The sequence below is a fragment of the Vombatus ursinus genome, unplaced genomic scaffold (assembly GCF_900497805.2).
Source record: "Vombatus ursinus unplaced genomic scaffold, bare-nosed wombat genome assembly UNPS02004080.1, whole genome shotgun sequence".
In the NCBI taxonomy this organism is placed as follows: Eukaryota; Metazoa; Chordata; class Mammalia; order Diprotodontia; family Vombatidae; genus Vombatus; species Vombatus ursinus.
In genome coordinates, this window is record NW_020943858.1 from 23066 (window position 1) to 46096 (window position 23031).

Below are 23031 nucleotides of genomic sequence, written 5' to 3' on the forward strand. Positions count from 1 at the left end.
AGAAGAAAACCAAATTACCAGTATCAAAAATGAAAAGGGTGAATTCATCAATGATGAAGAGGAAATTAAAATAATTATTAGGAACAGTTTTGCCCAATTATATTCCAACCAATCTGACAATCTAAGCAAAATCAATGAATATTTACAAAAATTAAATCGCCCAGATTAACAAAAGAAGAAATGGAATAGGGTTAAATAATCCCATTTTAGGATAATAAATTAAACAGGCCATCAATGAACTCCCTAAGAAAAAATTCCCAGAGCCAGATGAGTTCACAAGTGAATTCTACCAAACATTTAAGGAAGAATTAATTCCAATACTATATAAACTGTTTGGAAAAACAGGCAGAATCCTACCAAATTCCTTTTGTGACACAAATATGGTGCTCACACCTAAACCAGAAAGAGCAAAAACAGAGAAAGAAAAAGGAGAGACCAATTTCCCTAATGAATATTGATACAAAAATTTTAAATAAAATACTAGCAAGAAGTTTATAGCAATATATCACAAGCATCACACACTATGACCCGGTGGAATTTACACCAGGAATGCAGGGCTGGTTCAATATTAGGAAAACTAGCTTCATAATTGACCCTACTAATAACAAAACCAATAAAAATCATATGATTTTCTCAATAGATGCAGAAAAGGTTTTTTTTGACAAAATACAGCACCTATTCCTATTAAAAATACTAGAGAGCTTTGGAATAAATGGAGCTTTCCTTTAAATGATAAATAATGTCTAGATTAAGCCATCCCCATCTGTAATGGGGAAAAGCTAGAAGCCTTCCAAATAAGATCAGGGATGAATCAAGGATGTCCATCATCACCACTATTATTCAGTATTGTACTAGAAATGTTAGCTGTAGCAGTAAGAGAAGAAAAAGAAATTTAAGGAATTACAATAGGCAACAAGGAAATAAAACTCTCCCTCTTTGCAGATAATAAGGTGGTGGTATACTTAGAGAGTCCTAGAGAATCAAGTAAAAAACTAGTTCACATAATTTATAACTTTAGCAAAGGTGCAGAATATACGATAAACCCACATAAATCACTAGCATTTTTATATATAATCAAGGCCCAGCAGCAAGAGATAGAAAGAGAAATTCCATTTATAATACTTGTAGACAATATAAAATATTTGGGATATTGGGATTAAGATGCCTGCCAAGACAAACCAAGGAACTAGCTGAATACAATTACAGAACACTTTTCACACAAATAAAGTTAGATATAAAACAACTGGAAAAATATTAATTGCTCATGTGTAGACAAAGCCAATATAATAAAATAACAGCTCTACCTAAATTAATTTACTTATTCAGTGCCATACCAATCAAACTACCAAAAATTATTTAATAGAGATAGAAAAAATAATAAAGTACATCTGGAAGAAGAAAATGTCAAGAATATCAAAGGAGGATGTTCCTCTGGGAGCCAAGATGGTAGAGTGAGCAGGATTACACCTAACTCTCCCATATTCACCTCCAAACAACTATACAATAGTACACCAAAACAAATTCTGGAATGGCTGAACCAACAAAATGATGGAGTGAAACAATCTTCTAGCCCAAGAAATTTGGAATGTTGGCAGGAAAGTCCTGTCTCATCTGGGCAAAAAGGGGAGCAGACTCCAGGACCAGAAGCATCCTTACAAGCCAGCATCAACCCCTGCCTCAGCAAGCCAGGAGGAGGTCCTGAGCCCCAGTGCAGTGTGAGCAAGCAAATGCCAACACAGAGACCTCCCACATGCCTCAGAATAGCAAAAAGGATAGAGAGACTCCATGCCAGGACCTTCCATGAACAGCCCCAGGCAAAAGTCCAGCACCCAGAACCCTCATGTACCTAGGAATATCAAGGGAATTAATTTTCTAAATGCATAGGAAGGTGGCTTAGCCATACCAGATCTCAAACCATATTATAAAGTGTTAATCATCAGAAATCTCTGGTACTGGCTAAGAACAGAGTGGTCAATCAGTGGAATAGATTAGGTACACAAGACACAGCAGCAAATGACCATGGTAAACTAGTGTTTGTTAAACCCAAAGACCCCAGCTTCTGGGACAATAACTCACTATTTGACAAAAACTGCTGGGAAAACTGGAAAACAGTATGGCAGAAACTATATATAAACGATAAACTAGATATATATCATATACTGAAAAAAATCAAAATGGGTACATGATTTAAACATAAAGGTTGATATCATAAGCAGATTAGGAGACTAGGGAATAGCTTACCTGTCAGATTTATGGAGAAAGGAAGAAATTATGATAAAGCAAGAGATTGAGAACATTATAAAATACAAAATGAATAATTTTGATTATATTAAATTTAAAAAGCTTTTGCACAAACAAAACCAGTGCAACCAAGATTGAAAGCAGAAAGCTGGGAAACAATTTTTATAGCAAATATCTCTGATGAAGGCTTCATTTTTCAACTACTTAGGGAACTGAGTCTAATTTATAAAAACAGAAGTCATTGCCCAATTGATAAATGGTCAAAAGATATAAACAAGCAGTTTTCAGGTGATGAAATCAAAAGTCTCTATAGTCATATAAAAAAATACTCTAAATCACTATTGATTAGAGAAATAGAAAATGAAACAGTCTGTCAGATTGGATAATTTGATAGAAAATTAAAATAATAAATATTGGAGGGGATGTGGGAAAATTGGGACACTAATGCACTGTTGCTAGAATTACAAACTGATCCAACCATTCTGGCTCTCTAGAGCCCAAAGAGTTATAAAACTGTGCAAACCCTTTGATCCATTAATACCACCACTAGGCCTGTATCCCAAAGAGACCATCAAAAAGGGGAAAAGATCTATGTGTACAAAGACATTTATAGCAGCTCTTTTCTTGTGGTGGCAAAGAATTAAAAATTGAGGTGATGGCCATCAATTGTGGGATGGCTGAACAAATTGTGGTTTTTGAATGTAATGGAATACTATTGTGTTATGAGAAATGATGAGCACTTAGATTTCAGAAAAACCTGGAAAGACTTGTATGAACTGATGCTGAGTGAAATGAGCAGAACCAGGAGAACATTGTACACTGCAACAGCAACACTATATGATGATCAACTATGAAAGACTTAGCTACTCTCAGCAATACAGTGATCTAAGACAATTACAAAGGACTTAAGAGGAAAAATGCTATTCACATCCAGAAAAGGATCTGATGGAGTCTGAATGCAGATGGAAGCATTTCTTTTAGTCTGCTTTTTCTTTCACAACATGACTAATATGGGCATATGTTTTACATGATTGCGCATATAAAAGCTATAATAAAATTGCTTACCATCTTTAAAAGGGGGGAAGTGCAGGAAGGAGGTGGGGAGGAAATTCAGAATTCAAATTAAAAAAAATAAATGTTAAAATTTATCTTTACATATAAATGAAAAAATAAACTTCTGTTAAAATTTATTTACTAAGAAGTAAAATTTTTATAAATGCTGGAGAAGATGTGGAAAAATTGGAACCCTAATGCATTGTTGGTGGAGCTGTGAATTGATCCAACCATTCTGGAGATCAATTTGGAACTATGCCCAAAGGGCTATAAAAATATGCATACCCTTTGACCCAGCAATAGCACTTCTAGGCCTGTATTCCAAAGAGATCATACAAATGGGAAATGGACCCAAGTGTACAAAAAATATTTATAGCAGCTTTTTTTGTGGTGGCCAAGAATTGGAAATTGAGGGGATGCCCATAAATTGGGGAATGGCTGAACAAGTTGTGGTATATGAACATCATGGAATACTATTGTGCTATAAGAAATGATGAACAGGCAGACTTCAGAAGTACGTGGAAGGACTTATATGAACTGATGCTGAATGAAGTGACCAGAACCAGGAGAACGTTGTACACAGTAACAGCCACATTGTGTGATGACTGACTTTAATTGACTTAGCTCTTCTCAGCAATACAAGGATCTAAGACATCTCCAGAGGCCTTGTGATGGAAAATGCTATCCACATCCAGTGAAAGAACTATATCAGATTGCACGCCACCTTGGGGAGAGGAGAGGGGAGGAACGTGGAGAAAATTTAAAACTCAAAAGCTTATGGAAGTGAATGTTGAAAACTAAAAATTAACAAATTAACTTAAAAAATTTTTTAAAAAGTAAAATTTTTAGAATTAAAGAGTCACTATTAGGGAATCATATTGTAAAAATGAGAGATTCAAAGTTAGAAAGTTAAAATATGGGAATGAAATTGTCAAAATTAGGAAGTCAAAATTATGGTGTCAAATTGTAAAAATTAGAACTTTAAAATTAACAAATCAGATTGTTAAAATTAAGGAAAAATTAAAGAGTCAAGTTGTCAAAATTAGGGAGTCAAGGCTAGTGAATCAAAGCTCAAAATTTAAAAGTCACTATTAAGGAGTCAAAAATTTTAAATTAAAAAGTCAAATATTTAGAATTAAGGAGTCAATATTAGGGAGTCAAATGGTAAAAAAAATAGGGATTCAAAATTAGAAAGTCAAAATGAGGTAGTCAAATTGTCAAAATTAAGAAGTTAAAATCAGTCTGTCAAATTATAAAAAGTATAATTTCAAAATAGGGAAGCCAGTTGTTTAAATTAATTTTAAAATTAGGGAGTAAAATTGTCAAAATTAAGAAGTCAAAACTAGTGAGTCCAATTGTCAGAACTAGGGAGCTAATTTTCTAAATGAAGGAGTCAAATTTTAAAAATAAGGGAGTAAATATTAGAGAGTCAAGTGGTCAAAATTAGAAAGTCAGGATTAGAAAGTCAATATGAGCTGAAATTGTGAAACTTAGGGAATCAAAATTAAAGATATAAATTGTCAAAATTACTTTATTTTCTGATTTTGATTCCCTAATTTTAATTCAGAATTTTTACATTTTCACACCCTAATTCTGACTCCCTAATTTTTATAATTTGACTCCCTGATATTGCCTCTTTATTTTTGACTTCCCTATTTGACAATTTCACTTCTTAATATTTTTTTTTTAGTCTAGGCAATGGGGTTAAGTGACTTGTCCAAGGTCACACAGCTAGTATTTTGTGTCTGAGGCCAGATTTAAACTCAGGTCCTCCTGACTCCAAGACTGGACCTCTATCTACTGCACCATCTACCTGCCCCAAATGATAATTGATATTGTTTTGTTTTGGTAAGACAATCAGGGTTAAGTGACTTGCTTAAGGTCACACAGCTAGTAAGAGTCATGTGTCTAAGGCTGGATTTGAACTCAGGTCCTCTTGACTCCAAGACTGGATCTCTATCCACTGTGCCACCTAGCTGCTCCTACTTCTTAATATTAACTCCCTAATTTAAAATTTTGACTTCTTCAGACAATTTGATTCCCTAATTTTAGGTTTGAATTTTGACAATTTGACAAATCTTAGCACCTTAATTTTGAAAAATTGACTCTATTTTTCCCTTGATTTTTAACAATTTGATTCCCTAATTTTGAATCCCTAATTTTTACAATTTCATACCCTAATTTTGACTCCCTAGTTCAGACAATTTGTCTAATTTTGACTCTTAATTTTGAGAATGTTGCTAATGAACAGGGTTCCCCAGGGAAAAGATTAAACCTAAGTTGGGCAAGCATGGAACTGTGAACACAGCTATAGACACCAAGCGCTCTTGAGGGAAATTCTCTGAATTTTAATAAGATGTTTATTATCTGTCCTGTACCTTTAATTCTAAGAGGACATGACACCCAGGTTTGGATGGGGATAAACTGATAGTCTCCTAACCATGCTAAGCCACATGGTTATTCTGTATGGATTTAAATGGTTTGAACAATTTGCCTCCCTGATTTGGACTCTTTAATTTTGTGTGTGGGGTGTTTGTGACCCCCAAAATAATCAAATCAGAGACTTTTTCTTAAGAAAGGCAAAAAGGAGTTTTATTGTTTTCTCATGAGAAAGGGCACACCCAGCATTCCCTCAAGATGGCTCCAGCCAGGGTGTGTGTCACAGTGTCTTGTAAAGCAGAATATATAGACACTATCCGAAATGTCCTCACCCTAACCCCCTTCCCCTCAACCCATTGGCTGGGTGTATCAGGGGCACAATCTATTTGCGGAATTCTAACTTCTACGGAAGGAAGTTTGAAACAAGTTAGAGGGGAGTGGTCTCTTTGCACAACAGGAACATCCAGTTTAGCCAGAATGTGCTCCAAGGTGATCTGGGTGCAGTCTTGCCACAGTCATAAGTATGAAAAGTAACTGAGGTTGGGGTTAGATCATTCCCCTGAGGGGGCTTCACCCTATATTATCCCATTCACTCCCTTATCTTGTTTACATATTTGTATAAACCAATAAACCAAGAAATCAATTAATCAATAACCTAATCTCCCCCTGTCCTGTTTTCTTATCAATTCTGTGGGAACCAAACTGTTAGCATTCCTCACACTTTGTAATTTTGACAATTTGTCGCTTTAATTTTGATTTCATAATTTTGAAATTTTGATTTTTGTTCAGACAATTTGACTCCCTAATTTTAGCTCCTTAATTTTGACTTTCTAATTTTGACAATCGGAATTAGTAGTCATTATTCTCTAATTTTGACTTCCTTATTTTGACAATTTGGCTAATGAACTGGGCTCCCCAGAAAGAGGGGAACCTAAGTTGGATTGAGGATGGATCCCAGAACACAGTTGTTGAAACCAAGGAGTGATGAGGGAAATTTACTATTTTTATGGGAGACATTTATTATGTGTCCTGTACCTTTAATTCTATAGGGGTATACCACTCACTTCACAACTGGGATTAATTGATAGTGTCCCAGCCATGATAAACCGTGTGGCCCCTCTGGAGGGATTTGAACAATTTGAACCACTCTGCTCCCTCATTTTCACTTCCTTGTTTTAAAATTTTGGGCTCTTGGGGCAGTTAGGTGGTGAAGTTGATAGAACAACTGGCCCTGGAGTCAGGAGGACCTCAGTTCAAATTTGGCCTCAGACATATATTAGCTGTGTGACCCCAGGCAAGTCACTTAACCTCGATTGCCATCAAAAGGAAAAAATAATTGGCTCATAAAACAGGACTCCCTGGGAAAGAGAAGAAAATCTATGCTGGGAAGAGCATTGTGCTGTGAACCCAGCTGTACCAACCCAGGGCTGATGAGGGAAATACTGTTTTTGTCAACCATGGGCCCCCCTCCCCCTGAAAAGGGTTATATGTCCTGTACCTTTAATTCTCAGAGGGCATACCACCCACACCTAAATTTAGATTACTGGATAGTCTCCCACCCAAAGACACGTGTCTCCTATGGAGGATTTAAAAAGTTTGACCAATACACCTCCCTAATTTGGACGTTGTAATTTTGAAATTTTTTCTCTTTAATTTTGATTACCTAATTTTGAAAAATTACCTTCTTTATTTAGACATGTCGACTCCCTAATTTTAGCTCCCCAATTTTGACTTCCTTATTTTGAGAATCTGGCTCATGAACTTGAATCCCCAGGAAAGAGAGGGGAACCTAAATTGGGTTAGTATGGCTCTGTGAAATGTGAAACCTATGACCACTCCCCCCTCACTAAAAGAATTGACAATCAGACGTGAGGAAGAAAACATTTATAAAGCCTGTACTATGGAAACAGAGAGACAGAGAAATGGGGACAGCAGAAGATGTTAACCTGACAGCTGTTTCCACAACTTAAATTATGTGTGAATGTAACTGCAAGCATGTGCTCCACCCCACTTAGCAAAACAATTCCTTTCTTAATATAAAGACGCTTCTAAGTTTCCTGGTCATACCAATCTTTTGGGGTGAGCAGCGAAGGTCTTGGCTTCTGAAACTGCTTCCTGCTGGCAAGGGCCTTAGAGCTGTCCCTGCCTGGAGCAAGTTCAATATGTAGGGCCCAAATATGGGGAGAAGTAAAAGTGTCAGAATGGGGGAAAACAAAGAAAGCAAGAGCCCCATTAGAATCATTTACATTTGACATACCGGGTTATCTGCTCTTGTTACTGTCCCAAATGTTTCCACTCTGATTCCAATTCCTTTAGGAGGATCAGATGCTATTAGGAAGTAACAATACTTTTGCAGGTACAAGTTTTCCACCCCTGGGTTTAATAGTTACACAAATGAATTTGCCAGAGAACGACTTTTGCTCCAATTATAACAAAAGACTTGGGAGGATACTTAAGGAATGACTAGGTCAAATAGGTTACCTCCCTTTAAGAAAATCAATTTCACTGAAATTCTCTTCCCCAAACCAAACTGAAGATGTTTCTGATTTAATTTCAGTGATTAATAGCATTACCAAATTACAAAGTTGTTTAGGATATAGAAAGGAATATAATTTCTGGCTGAATAGCTCAGATCTTAAACACACATTTTATTATCCCAGTCTTAATCTATGGGATAAATTCACATGACCAGGCAAGCAGGCAGATGACAAGCCTGAGTACTAATTTACTATTTGCTCTATTATAGAAATTTGCTAGAAATGGATAAAGCAGGGACAAGATTTATACCAAGTATGACAAGATAAAACATTCTTAGAATTCAGATAATTCAGTTTTCCAACCATGCAGTATCAACTCCACCTCATAGCCAGACTCAGGAATAGCCAGGTGAGCAACATACCTTTTCAAAGGAACACAACGGGGAAGTGGGGAGCCAGTGATGGGGTTGGAATCTGATACCCAGAAAGGAAAAACTCTGGCCCCAGACCATTTCCCACCCTTGGTAATTCTATTACTTCATAGACTTTGTACTTTCTCACATGGACAAATCTCTGGATAGACCCATCAACTGGTCTTTCATTGTGGCTACACCCAATCTCCCCTCCATTGTCTTGCATCCCTATGGCCTCAGGCCATTTCCCACCCTTGGTCCCACCTAGGCTCCATTTCCCACCCTTGGGAATTCTATTACCTCATGTACTACTTGGCCACTCTCCCAAGGTCATTCTATATATAAGGTCCACCTTGTCTCCATTAAGATGCTCAGATTTTCACAATCTAGCCAATAGCCCATAGATGCTTAGACTCCTTAAGAGTCTAGCTAATATAGTGAATCTTCAATAAACTTTGTTTTTGGCTGCAAGAAGGCTTGGGTTGAATTCTTTCGGGCAGGACCTAGGTATTGTGATTTTGGGGTGCCAGGACCCCTAACCTCTAGACTGCATCACCAGGAGGATCCATCTTAGACTGAGGCTAAAATTGTCCTCTCAGCTTTTCTAGATGCAGACCTGATACAGGTGATTGTATCACATTCTCTCTGAATAGCTTGTGGCATTTCTCTCATATGGTGGATTATTGACTATTGATTATGGATGGATGATTATGATCCATCAGACAACTCAAAATAAAATCAGTTATGGTCCCATGAGCTTTTACCTCAAATAGCAAGTTTCACTAATCACAGCTTAGGGGAAAATTTACCAGGATTTACATCTCAAATTTAAATTTGTTCTGGTGTAAAAACCAATGTTAGAGATCATTTCTATATACTTGTAAATTCTCAGCAAGCCAAGTTCATTATCCCTAATGCAAACAAGCTTTTTGGCAAGTTTACAAAAAAAAGGGGGATCAACAGGGACCCCAGAGAATGGGCTTCCTATTCACCCCATTTACCCTTAGAGCTGCTGTGGGCTGTGCCTTTTGACTAACCCTGAGCACTGCTCTGAATCGGCAGAACTAATCCGAATAAGGCTTTCACCCCATCCCCTCCTTTCTACACACACAGTAATCAATTAGCAGCTTTAGGTTTTAGCATTAAAACAATAACCAACAATCTTAAAATTTTCATAAGTGATAGACAAATCGTTTTAGCTGTAACCAAATCATAAAAAGTTGCTTGACATAACTGATACAAAAGTTTACCAGTTTGAAACTTGAAACAAATCCATTACCAATCAGGTGACTTCAATTTTGTTGAATGCACTTATTTCCAAATCACTTTACAGAGAATCAGCATCTCATGATTAACATGTTAAAACTACAACTTTAAAAGATCTGGCTTACCCAAATTTGGAGACTGGCTGGCTTCTTACCTCATACTGCCTGGATGCATGGATTCGATGAACCTGGGTGATACTTTCAGGCTTTCTGGGAGCAGGGGAAAGGGAGTGACTGGGATTGTAAAGAGATGTTTCAAAACTCCTTAATGATCAATCTCAAACTCTCCAGAATCTGCTAAGCTGTTCTAACTTTTCTCTGTGGCCTTAGCCTGGTCAGAGCTGGGACTTACAGGAAGAAGAATCTTAAGAATTTTTTTTGAACTTTCACAGTTTTCTTGGTCCTCTAAATTGTATTGAGGCCAGGCATAAAGCTTTTCTTTTCAAGGTCTTGAAGATCAAGCTCTTTCCAGTTCTAACCTAGGGGCAAATCTTGGGAAAGTCCTGCTGAGTCCTGCTTTGAAGATCCAATAGCCATGAGGCTGGAAGAGAAGGAGGATCCTGCAGGCACTGGTGTGGGACTGGGAGTCCTTCTGTGAAGGAGGATCCTGGGGTGTAGAGGGAGGGAATAAGCCTCAGGAAACCAAAAAGCATATGCAGTTTTCCAAATTCCCTAGTGTCTCAGAAAATTGAGAGAATTGGGTACAGGATTGTGGATAGGGCATCTGTGCCCAGGTCTGAGACAACTTCCTAACCATCAAGATATAGGGCTGCAGTCTGCCTTGAAAGAATTTGACCATTCAAGCCTTCTTTCAGTCCAGGTAGCAAGTCTATTAAGACACTGGTTGGGTAGGTGAGATTCCTAATGAGTCATCCATATTTGTGATGCCAGTACCAATGGGCCAGATTCTTAAGGAATCTGTGCAATTTAATGGGGGTAAGATTGGTATTTTTATACAGAAAGACTGTAGAAAGATATGGATGTGATCCAGCAGTGGCAAGTAGCCCAGAGTAGGGCCAGGTGCAGACATGGGAGAACAGTTGAAAAGATTATTGACTGGGATGGGCCAGATGCCTCAGGCCAATGCCAGGGACTTGGTTGCTGAAATTTGTGGGGAAGTTCAAGGACTCTTTTTAGGGGTCCCATTGCTCCATCATCCCCATCAGTTACATGCTCTATGTTTAAGTTTCATAGAGATAAGCTTAGGTGGTCCGAGGCACTGCCTGAGCTCACACTGTGTGTGCACCCCAGACAAACATCCAACCCCTCCCCTTGCACATAGAAAAACTGTATTAAAAAACCCATGGTTTTGTCCACTGATTAACCAGCCTTAGCTACAGCAGACCAGCCAGCTTAGTCACTGAGGCTGACTTGCTAGCAGGGTGCAGGAGCCCACCTGACTCTGCCCAAGAGGAGACATGATCTGGCTTTGGGGGAATCTTCCTATATAGCAGACAGCTTCCATAAGTCTTCCATAAGCCTTACCCAACACCAGCCCTGGCCCTAGGCATTTACACTTGCCTTTACAATAAACACCATTTATTGTGCATCACTCCTGACTGTACCCTTCACCGACTGCACAGACAGTTCACTGTCAAGTTTTGACAGAACCCAGTTGTTGAAACCAAGGATGATGAGGGAAATTTGTTTTTTTTTAAACAGGAAAGGGTTATTATGTGCCCTGTATCTTTAATTCTAAGAGGACATACTAGCTGCATCTGAATTTACATTACTTGGTAGTCTCACACCCTAGCTAAACTATGTGACTCCTCTGGAGGGATTTAAATGCTTTGAACAATTTGCCTCTTTGATTTGAACTATCTAATTTGGACTTTGTAATTTTGACAAGTTGTTTCTTTAATTTTGATTCCCTAATTTTGAAAATTTCTAAGACAGTTTACCACCCAAATTTTAATAGGGATTAGGGAATAATCTGGTATTCCCACTAACCTACAGGGCCCCTCTGGAGGGATTTAAATAATTTTAACAATGAGAGAGTCCAAAATAGAAAGGTGAATTGTTCAGCTTGTTTTAATTCCTCCAGAGGCTCCCTGTGTCTTAGTGTGAGTGGGAGACTATCAATCCCAACCGAGAGGTTTGTGTTTCCTTCTGCAGACTTTGACTGTTAGGGGACACCCAATAGTGTGGGTGCTGTTCTCCTCAGAGTACCCTCTGTTCTCACTGGAAGGAACTAAAATGATCTCGTAAAGGGGAAAAAAAAGAAAGTGGTTTGGGTCAACAGTGAGAAAATTTGTCTGCAAGGAAGAGATTTTAGCGGGTTGAGGGAAGAGGGAAGAGCAGGAACGCTTGAACCTCACTCTGTGTGTGTGTTTGCGTGTGTGTGTGTGTGTGTGTGTGTGTGTGTAGAAATTCATATTCCCCAATTGTGAAGTTTGAGAGGAATGGGCAAAGAGAAAGGGGGGGGTGGGGTTGTGTTAAGAGGGAAGAGAGAAAGTAGATTGAGGAAAGGTGGTGTTCAAAAGCAAAACAAACTTTGGAAGAGAGGACTGGGTTTATTAAAAAAAAGGAGAATAGGGTATGGTGAAATACATAGCAATCATAACTGTAATGAGAAACAATCCACTCAAAACAAAACAGAATGCAGAATGCAAGAATATGTCGTTTCCCAGAGATATGTTGAAACTGAAGGACAGAGAGGGATCACAAAAGGGGCTGGAGCAGAATCTCTTCTGCTTTGGCTGCAGTCAAAAAAGACCACATAGCAGTCATGCCCAAATGGCATAGCATCCAAATTCTTAAAGGAAAAGGATTAGAGGAGGATTAGAGGAGGAAAGAGAAAAATCAAAGTCGATACTAGTGGGAAGCTCATCTGAGCCCTCTACAACCCTGAGTCATATCACCCTAAAATCAACAAAGAAAAAGAGAAAGAGATGAAGAATAGAATTTTACTCAATTTAGGTATGACAGATCTCTGGAGAGTACTGGATGAGAAGAGAGTATATACCTCTCGGATGGAGGGAGAGAGACAATTTGCAACTGAAAACAAAAAAAAAAACCTCCCGATTCTGTGTCTTTTCTTCGAATCTGGGAATATCCATCTCAATATTCTTTTTCGTTAATTTCCCCTCTCCTTTAACCCACACCATACTCCTGACCTCTGTCTCTGTCAGTCTCTGCCTCTTTCTCTCTCTCTTGCTCTCTCTTTCTCTCTCTGTCTCTGTCTCTCTCTTTCTCTCTCTAACTCTCTCTCTCTCTTGCTCTCTCTGTCTGTCTCTCTTGCTCTCTCTCTTTGTCTGTCTCTCTTGTTATCTCTGTCTGTCTGTCTCTCTCTCTCTTGCTCTCTCTGTCTGTCTGTCTCTCTTGCTCTCTCTTTGTCTGTCTGTCTCTCTCTCTTGCTCTCTTTCTGTCTCTCTCTCGCTTGCTCTCTCTGTCTGTCTGTCTGTCTCTCTCTCTTGCTCTCTCTCTCTCTTGCTTTCTGTTCCCTTCCATACAATCCATCCCTTTCTCAAACCACACCTCCACCATTTTTTTTTAATTTAATATAGCTCCAGTTGGAGACCAGAAACATATTTTCCTTTCATTCCCTCCTTCCTTGAAAGGCCTGAGGATTGGGAGTGGGGGGAGACAGGGGTGGGGGAAAGAGGGGAGGGAGGGGAAAAGGAGGGAGGGAAGTACCAAGCTCTGGGCTTCAAGCCCCTGAACAATGCCTGGCTGAGATACCCAGACCCTGCCTCCCAACAAGTTCCATTAAACCTTGATACAGGCGGTATCTTCAAAGGATTTCGGAGATTTTAGTGCCCTAAAGGGCTAAAACAAAGGGCTCCAAAGGTAAGAGAGGCTGTCTTGGTGCGTCTGTTTATTAATTAATTAATTTATAATTTAACGATTTTTTATTTAAAACTGGCTTTTGGAGACCAGAGGCAGGCCATTCCATCAGTTGTTTCTTGCCAGAAACTCTAGGGAATAGGAGGAGACCCAGAGGGTGAAGTGCAGAACCTGCTGCCTTTCTGCAAGTTGAACCATGACCCTAACCATAAATTTGAGACCCTAATTACAACTCTAACTCTAACCCTAACCCTAAATCAAAATGCTAGGGGACAAAGAGGGCAAAGTGCAGAACCCATAGCTTTTCAGCCAGTTCAATCCTAACCCTAACCGTAAAAGCACATCTCTGACTCTAACCTTAATCCTAATCCCAACTATAACCCTAAATTTAAAACTAACCCTAAATCTGACCCAACCCTAAGCCTAAATGGTCAACTCCTGCCCTAACCCTAAATACCTCAGACTCCACCTGTGGATCTAACTCTAATCCTAAAAAAAAAAACCTTATCCTTAAATTTGTCCCTCTCCAACTACTCAGTTAAATGGCTCAAACCCTAACAATAACCCTGAATGTGTATTGCCTCTGACTTTGATTCTAATGCTAATACTAACCCTAACCAACCCTAAATGCACACCAGTGACTCTGACTCCTACTCTAAAATCAACACCCTAAAGTCAAACCCTAACCCTAAATGCATACAACTTTAAACCTAAATACTTACTACTCTAACCCTAACCCTAAATGCCTCTGACTCCCACTCTAACCTTAACCCTATTCCTAGCAATAACCCTAACCCTAACCCTAACTCCAATTCCAAACTTAACACTAACCCTACCCTTAACCCTAAATGCCTCTGACTCCAACTCTAACCCTAATCCTAACTAACCCTAAATGACCACCTCTGTTCTAAGGCTAACCCTAACCCTAACCCTTCAACTCTGTCTTCAACTACGACTCTAACCATAACACTAAATGCAACAGATTTCCCTCCAGCTCAAAATGCCTCCCACTATGAATCTAACCCTAAATACCTTTGCCAACCACTCTGAGTCAAACCTCAAAATGGTGCTACTACTCAAATTATAAGGCTGAATGCCAGCTCCAACTCCAACCCTAACCCTAACCCTAACCCTAACTTGAACCTTAACCTGAACACTAACAAAAACCCTAACCCTAAGTCTAACTCTAACCTTAACCTTAAATCCGAATCTAAAGTTAACTTGAAATACCTCCAACTCTAACCCTAACCCTAACCCTAAACATGCCTCTCCCACTCTAAATCTAACCCTAATATTAACCAACTCCTCATCTGACTCTGACCCTGTATGCCTCCAACTGCACGTTGGACCCTAACCCTAAAAATACCCTAACCCTAAAAATACCCTAACCCTAAGTATGCACTTCTGACATTAACCCTAAAATTAATACTAAATGTGAGGCTCAAACTCTAACACTACCCCTACCCTAACCCAACTCTAACCGTAACCATAACAGTAAATGCAATGGAGTCTGCCTCCAAATGTGAATGCCTCCCATTATGAATCTAACTCTAATTACCTTCACCAACCTCTCCTACTCCAACCTTAAACCAAACCCTAAAAGACTATTCTGACTCAAACCCTCACCCTAAATGTGAGGTTTGACTCAAATCCTAAATGCCTGGGCAGCTAGGTAGCACAGTGGATAGAGTACCAGCCTTGGAGTCAGGAGGACCTGAGTTCAAATACTGCCTCAGACACATAACACTTACTAGCTGTGTGACCCTGGGCAATTCACTTAACCCCATTGCCTAGCAACAAAGAAACAAACAAAAAAACCAGAACTATTAAAAAAAAAAAACCCTAAATGCCTCCAACTCTAACACTCATGCTAACCTCAACCATAACCCCAAACCTAAGCCTAACCCTAACCCTAAATGGGGCTGAAACTCTAATACTAACCCTAAACACTTCCAATTCTAACCTAAAACCTAACCCTCCAGCTCTGCCTCTGTCTCCAACTTTAACCACAACACTAAATGCAATGGGTTCCACCTTCATCTCCATCTCCTATTCTGAATGCCTCCACTGTGAATCTAACCCTAAATACCTTCCACAACCTCTCCCACTCTAATCTTAAACCTAATCCTAAAAGCACGTTCAGACTCAAACTCTAACCCTAAATGTGAGCTCTGACTCAAACCCCAAATGCCTCTGACACTAAACCTAAATGCCTGAGACTCTAACATGTACCATAATCCTGACCCTAATCCGAATCTAATCCTAAACCTAACCCTAATCCTAAATGGCTCCAACTTTAATACTGACCCTAACCTTAACCCAAACCCTAAATTCCTCCTACTTTAACCCTAACCCTAAATGATCTAACCCTAACCCTAACCCTAACTCTAACCCTAAATTTAACCTTAAATGCCTTTGCCAAACACTCCCAGTCTAACTCTAAAATCGTACTCTGACTCAAACTGTAAAGCTAAATGTGAGCTCCAACAAAAACTCTAACTCTAAATGCCTCCAATTCCATCTCTGACCCTAACTGTAAAAATACCCTAACCTTAACCCTAATCTTAAATACAGACCTCTGACACTAACCATAAAATTAATCATAAATGTGGGTCTCAAACTCTAACTCTAACCTTAGCCCTAACTTGAATTTAACCCTAATGCTGACCTTTATCCTAACCGTAACCCTAAATGCACTGCTAATCCTAACCCTAACCATAAATGGGCATCTCCAACTCTAACCTTAATCCTAATCATAACCATAACCCTAAATTTAAAACTAACCCTAACCCTAAACTGACCCAACCCTAACCTTAACCCTAACCCTAATGCTAAACTCAAACCTTAAATTTAACCCTAAATACCTTCACCAACCACTGCAACTCTAACCCCAAAATTGCACTCACACTCAAAAACCATAAGGCCAAATTCAAGTTCCAACAAAAACGCTAACCCTAAATGCCTCTGACTGCCTCTTACGCTAAGCCTAAAAATACCCTAACCCTAACCCTACCCCTAAAATTAATCCAAAATGTGGGCCTCAAACTCTAACAATAACCCACAACCTAAACCTACTCCAAACCTAAACCGAACCCTAACCCTAAATGGTCTAACTCTAACCATAACCCTAACCCTAACTCTAACCCTAAATCTAACCCTAATCGTAACCCAAAACCTAAGCCTAAGCCTAACCCTAACCCTAAATGGGTCTCAAAACCTAACCAACCTAAATGCACACCATGACACTAACCCTAAAACTAATCCTAAATGTGAGCCTCAAACACTAACACTAACCCTAACACTAGCCCTACTCTAACCATAATCCTAACCCAACCCTAAATTCCTCCAACTCTAAGCTTAACACTAACCCTAAATACACCCTTCTGACACTAACCCTAAACATAATGCTAACCCTAACCCTAACCCTAAAAATAACACTATGAATCTTATCCTATATACCTTTGACAACCTCTCTCACTATATGTAACCTTAACCCTAACCCTAATTGCATTTTAAACTTAAACTAAAACTTAACCCTAAACCTAACCCTAAATCCATCCTGGTTCTTCTAACCCTAACCCTAACCCTAACCCTAACCCTAAACCCTAATGCTAAATGGCTCCAAACATGAATTCTAATGCTAGCCCTATAGCAAACCCTAAATTCCTCCAACTCTAACACTAACCAAAAATTTTATAACTCTAAACCAAACCCTAACCCTAACCCTAACCATAACTCTAACATTAACAAAGACCCTAATTCTAACCCTAACTATAAACATAAATCTAACCCTAACTGTAATAATAATATTAAACCTGACCATAATCCTAACATTAAAATTAACCCTAACCCTAAATACCCCCAAGACAAACCCTCACCATAAATGGTCGAACCTTAATTGTGCTAGCCTTAACCTCAACCATAAAAGCAACCCTAAATGCCTGCGACAAGAACCCTAACCCTAAATGGTCTAACCCAATACCTGACCTTAACCTTCAACCTAACCCTAACCCTAAACCCTAACCCTAACCCTAAATGTGAAACAAACCCTAACCATAAAAGTGCACCTCAATCAATAACCCTAAAACTAATCCTAAATATGGGCCAATAACTCCAACAATAACACTAACACTAACACAACTCTAACCCTAACCCTAACCCTGAATGCCGCTGATTCTAATCCTAAAACTAACACTAACACAAAACCCTAAATTCTTCCAACTCTAACCCTAACCCTAAATGCACCTCTGACTCTAACCCTAACCATAAATGTGCCTCTGACTCCAACTCTAATCTTAACCTGACCCTTAACCCTAAATCTCTCAGACTCTAACCATTTACCCTAACCCTCAGACTCTACCGTCCCTTGAGCTCCTGCCTCCTGGCCACTGGGACCTAACACCATGCCCTTCCCCTCAGACTTCAACCCTAGGCAATCCATTCCAGAATTCTCGATGTTGAGCAAAACATGATACACAGGACTCCAAAGTTAACCTAGTCTTTCCCTCCTCTCTCCTCCTTCACCTCCCCCTTCTCTGCCTCTGCCTCTCTGTGTTTCTCAGTCTCCTTGTTTTGCAAGGGAGAAATACTCCTTTGGTTCTACACAGCTCCCCTCCCTAATATTCTATAAAAGGGAAAGCACTCCTTGAGTTGGGTAAGTACAACATCCCTAACATGATAATCATGGGTTTCTGAGCACTGGCAGAGGAATGCCAAGTTCTGTGATTCAGTTGCTTAATTCCTTCCCATATACTTGACCACAAACCATTCATCCTTTTCCCATTTTCTAGAAATCAAATCCCATCCCCCTTCATCAACCAGTGGTTTTTTTCTTTGGCCCTCATGGTTCAGCTCAGGTTCAAGCAAATCCTAGGGTTGGGGATTTCTTAAAAAAAATCAAGCTGACTTTTTGCTCTACTTTATATTATTTTATGCAACTTGGCAAATGTAGAAATATATTTTGCATGATCCTACCTGGAGAATTGGTATCCTATTGCTTGCTTTCTCTGTGGGCAGGGGGAAGGTTAGAGGGAAAGAGAGAATTTGGAGTCCCAAATTTCCTTTTTTTCTCTCATTTTATTTTTTTTATCAACCACATGTAAAATTTATTTCGTGTTTTCCCCAATTACCCATAAAAACTATTTTTACCATTCATTTCTTAAAATTTTGAGTTCTAAATTCTCTCCCTACCCTCCCCCTCCTTGAGAACCTTTTTCTCGATGTTCCATGTCACCTACACAAAAATTGACCATGTATTAGGTCATAAAAATCTCACAATCCAATGCAGAAAGGCAGAAATATTAAATGCCTCCTTTTCAGATCATGATGCCATAAAAATTACATGTAATAAAGAGCCATGGAAAGACAGAGTAAAAATTAATTGGAAACTAAATAATCTAATCCTAAAGAATGAGTGGGTCAAACAACAAATCATAGAAACAATCAACAACTTCATCCAAAAGAATGACAATAATGAGACAACATACCAAAACTTATGGAGTGCAGCGAAACTGGTTCTTAGGGGAAGTTTTATATCTCTAAACACTTACATGAATGAAATAGAGAAAGAGGCGATCAGTGAATTGGGCATGCAACTAAAAAAGCTAGAAAAAGAACAAATTAAAAATCCTGAATTAAATACCAAAATAAAAATTCTGAAAACCAAAGGACAGATCAACAAAATTGAAATCAAGAGAACTATTGAGCTGTGTGACCCTGGGCAAGTCACTTAACCCCAATTGCCTAAAAAAAAAAAAATTTAAAAAAAAGAAAACTATTGAACTAATAAGTAAAACTAAGAGCTGGTTTTATGGGAAAAACAATGAAATGGATAAACTTTAGTTAATCTGATGAAAAAGAAAGAAGAAAACCAAATTATCAGCATCAAAAATGAAAAGAGTGAATTCACCACCAATGAAAAGGAAATCAAAACAATAACTAGGAGCTATTTTGACCAACTATAGTGAAATGGATGAATATTTACAAGAATATAAATTGCCCAGATTAACACAAGAGGAAGTAAAATACTTAAACCCATTTCAGAAAAAGAAATTGAACAAGCCATCAATGAACTTCCTAAGAAAAAAATCTCCAGGGCCAGATGGATTTACAGGTGAATTCTATCAAACATTTAAAGAACAACTAATTCCAATACTATGAACTATTTTGGAAAACAGGTGAAGAAGGAGTCCTACAAATTTATTTTTATGATACAAATATAGTGTTGATACCTAAACGGGGAAGAGCCAAAACTTCAAGAAAGAAAATTATAGACCAATTTTCCTAATGAATATAATTTTAAATAAAGCATTAGCAAAGAGATTACAATAACTTATCTTGAGGATAATACACTATGACCAGGTAGGATTTATACCAGGAATGCAGGGCTGGTTCAATGCTAGGAAAACTATCAGTATAATTGATCATATCAACACCAAAACTAACAGAAACCACATGATCATCTCAATAGATGCAGAAAAAGCTTTTGATAAAATACAACACCCATTCCTATTAAAAACACTAGAGAGAATAAGAATGAAAGGAGTCTTCCTTAAAATGATAGACAGCATCTATTAAAAACCATTAGCAAGCATTATATGTAATGGGGATAAGCTAGAAGCATTTCCAATAAGATGGGGGTGTGAAAAAAGGATGTCCATTATCACCATTGTTATTCAATATTGTGCTAGAAATGTTAGCTGTAGCAATTGGAGAAGAAAAAGAAATGGAAGGAATTAGAATAGGCAAAGAAACAAAGCCATCACTCTTTGCAGATGATATGATGGTATATTTAGAGAATCCTAGCGAATCAAGCAAAAAATTATTTGAAATAATAAACAACTTTAGCAAAGTTACAGGCTATAAAATAAAACCACATCAATCATCAGCATATCTATATATTACTAACAAAGCCCAGCGGCAAGAGATAGAAAGAGAAATTCCATTTAAAATTACTGTAGACATTATAAAATATTTGGGAGTCTGTCAAAACAAAACCAGGAACTATATGAGCACAATTACGAAACACTTTTCACACCAATAAAGCCAGATCTAAATAATTGGGAAAATATCATTTGCTGAAGAGTAGGCTGAGCTAATAAAATAAAAATGACAATTCCACCTAAATTAATTTACTTATTCAGCATCATACCAATTAAATTACCAAAAATTATTTTATAGAGCTAGAAGAAAACAGTAACAAAATTCATCTGGGAGGACAAAAGGTCCAGAATATCAAGGGAACTAATGAAAAGAAATGTAAGGGAAGGTGGCCTAGCTGTACCAGGTCTTAAGTTGCATCATAAAGCAGCAATCATCAAAACTACTTGGAACTGGTTAATAAATAGAGTGGTGGATCTTTGGAATAAGTTAGGTATGCCAGACACAACAATCAATGACTATTCTAATCTACTGTTTGATAAATCCAATAACTCCAGCTTCTGGGATACAAAATGTCTATTTAATGAAAACTGCTGGGAAAACTGGAAAATAGTATGACAGAAACTGGGCATAGAACAACATCTTACACCCTATACCAAGATAAAGTCAAAATGGGTACAGGATTTAGATATAAAGACTGATACTATAAGCAACTAGGAAAGCAAGGAATAGTTTACCTTTCACATTTATGGAGAAGGGAAATATTTATGACCAAACAAGAGATAGAGAACATTATGAAATGCAAAATGGATAATTTTTATTATATTAAATTTTAAAAAAAAGTTTTGCACAAACTAAGCTAATGCAACCAAGATTAGGAGGGAAGCAGACAACTGGGAAAAAATTTTACAACCAGCGTCTCTGATAAAGGCCTCTTTACTAAAATACATAGAGAACTGAGTGAAATTGATAAGAATACAAGTCATTCCTCAAATGATAAATGGTCAAATGATAAGAACAGGCAGTTTTCAGAGGAAGGAACTAAAACTATCTATAGTTATATGAAAAAATGTTCTAAATCACTATTGATTAGAGAAATGCAAATCAAAATGAATATGAGGTACCACATTGCACTATCAGATTGGCTAACATGACAAAACAGGAAAGTGATAAATGTTGGAGAAGATGTGGGAAAATTGGTACAGTAATGCATTGTTGGTGGAGTTGTGAAATGATCCAACCATTTTGGAGAGTAATTTGGAACTATGCCCAAAGGGCTATAAAAATGTGCACACCCTTTGACCCAGCAATGGCACTTCTAGATCTGTATCCTAAAGAGATCATACAAATGAGAAAAGGACCTACGTGTACAAAAATATTCATAGAAGCTCTTTTTGTGGTGGCAAAGAATTGGAAATTGAGAGGATGCCCATCCATTGGGGTGGAGAATGGCTGAGCAAGTTGTGGTATATGAATGTGATGTAATACTATTGTGCTATAAGAAATGATGAGCAGGCTGACTTCAGAAAAATCTGGAAAGACTTGTATGGTCTGATGCTGAGTGAAATGAGCAGAACCAAGAGAACTTTGTACATAATAACAGCCACATTGTATGATGACTAATATTGATAAACTTAACCCTTCCCAGCAATACAAGGATCTAAGACATCTCCAGAGGCCTCATGATGGAAAATGCTATCCATATCCAAAGAAAGCACTATGGAGTTGAATGCAGATCGAAGCATACTATTTGCTATTTTTTTTCTCTTCTGTTGTGTTTTCTTTCCTCTTTCTGGTGGTTCCTCCTATTGGTTCTAATTCTTCTTTACAACATCACTAATGTGAAAATAGTCTTAATATGAATGTATAAGTATAGCCTATATCAGATTGCGTGCCATCTTGGGGAGGGGGGAAGAGAAGGAAGGAGGAGAAAACATAAAACTCAAAATCTTACGGAAGTGAATGTTGAAAACTAAAAATAAATAAATCAATTATTAAAAAAAAATGGAGGCACCTGTGAGTGGAGGCAGGGAGGGGAATAAGGTGGGTTGGCTGCCAGATGGAGATGTGGATCTCTCCAGAATCTCCCCTCCCCTCCTTTTCGCACCATCCTCACTGGGCAGTGGAGATCAGCTCCCAGGGTTCCAAGTCACAGAGTCGGCCCAGATTGGGTTAGTCTGTGTGGTCAGGGCCCAGGTTTCTGTCTGATGGGTGCTCGGACCCAGAACCTGGGGTTGCAGGCTGAGGCTGTGACTCTGGTTGCTAGTTGGGCCCTTTACGTGGATTGCCCCAGCTCTGGCTGTCATTGTGGCCAGCCCCGCCCCGGGCCTGTCCTCTCCATCGGTCTCAGTCTGGGATGTCTCCCCTCGGGCCCTGGCAATTCCCTGGCTTGGGGTACCCCGTCAGCGGCCCCTCTCCAAATTTCAATACCTTCGGTGGCACCAATCGACTTCGATGGGGCAGGTTTGTTTTTTTTTTTTTTTGTTTTTGTTTTTGTTTTTGTTTTTTTAAGGGTTACCATGGATTTTAATATTCCAA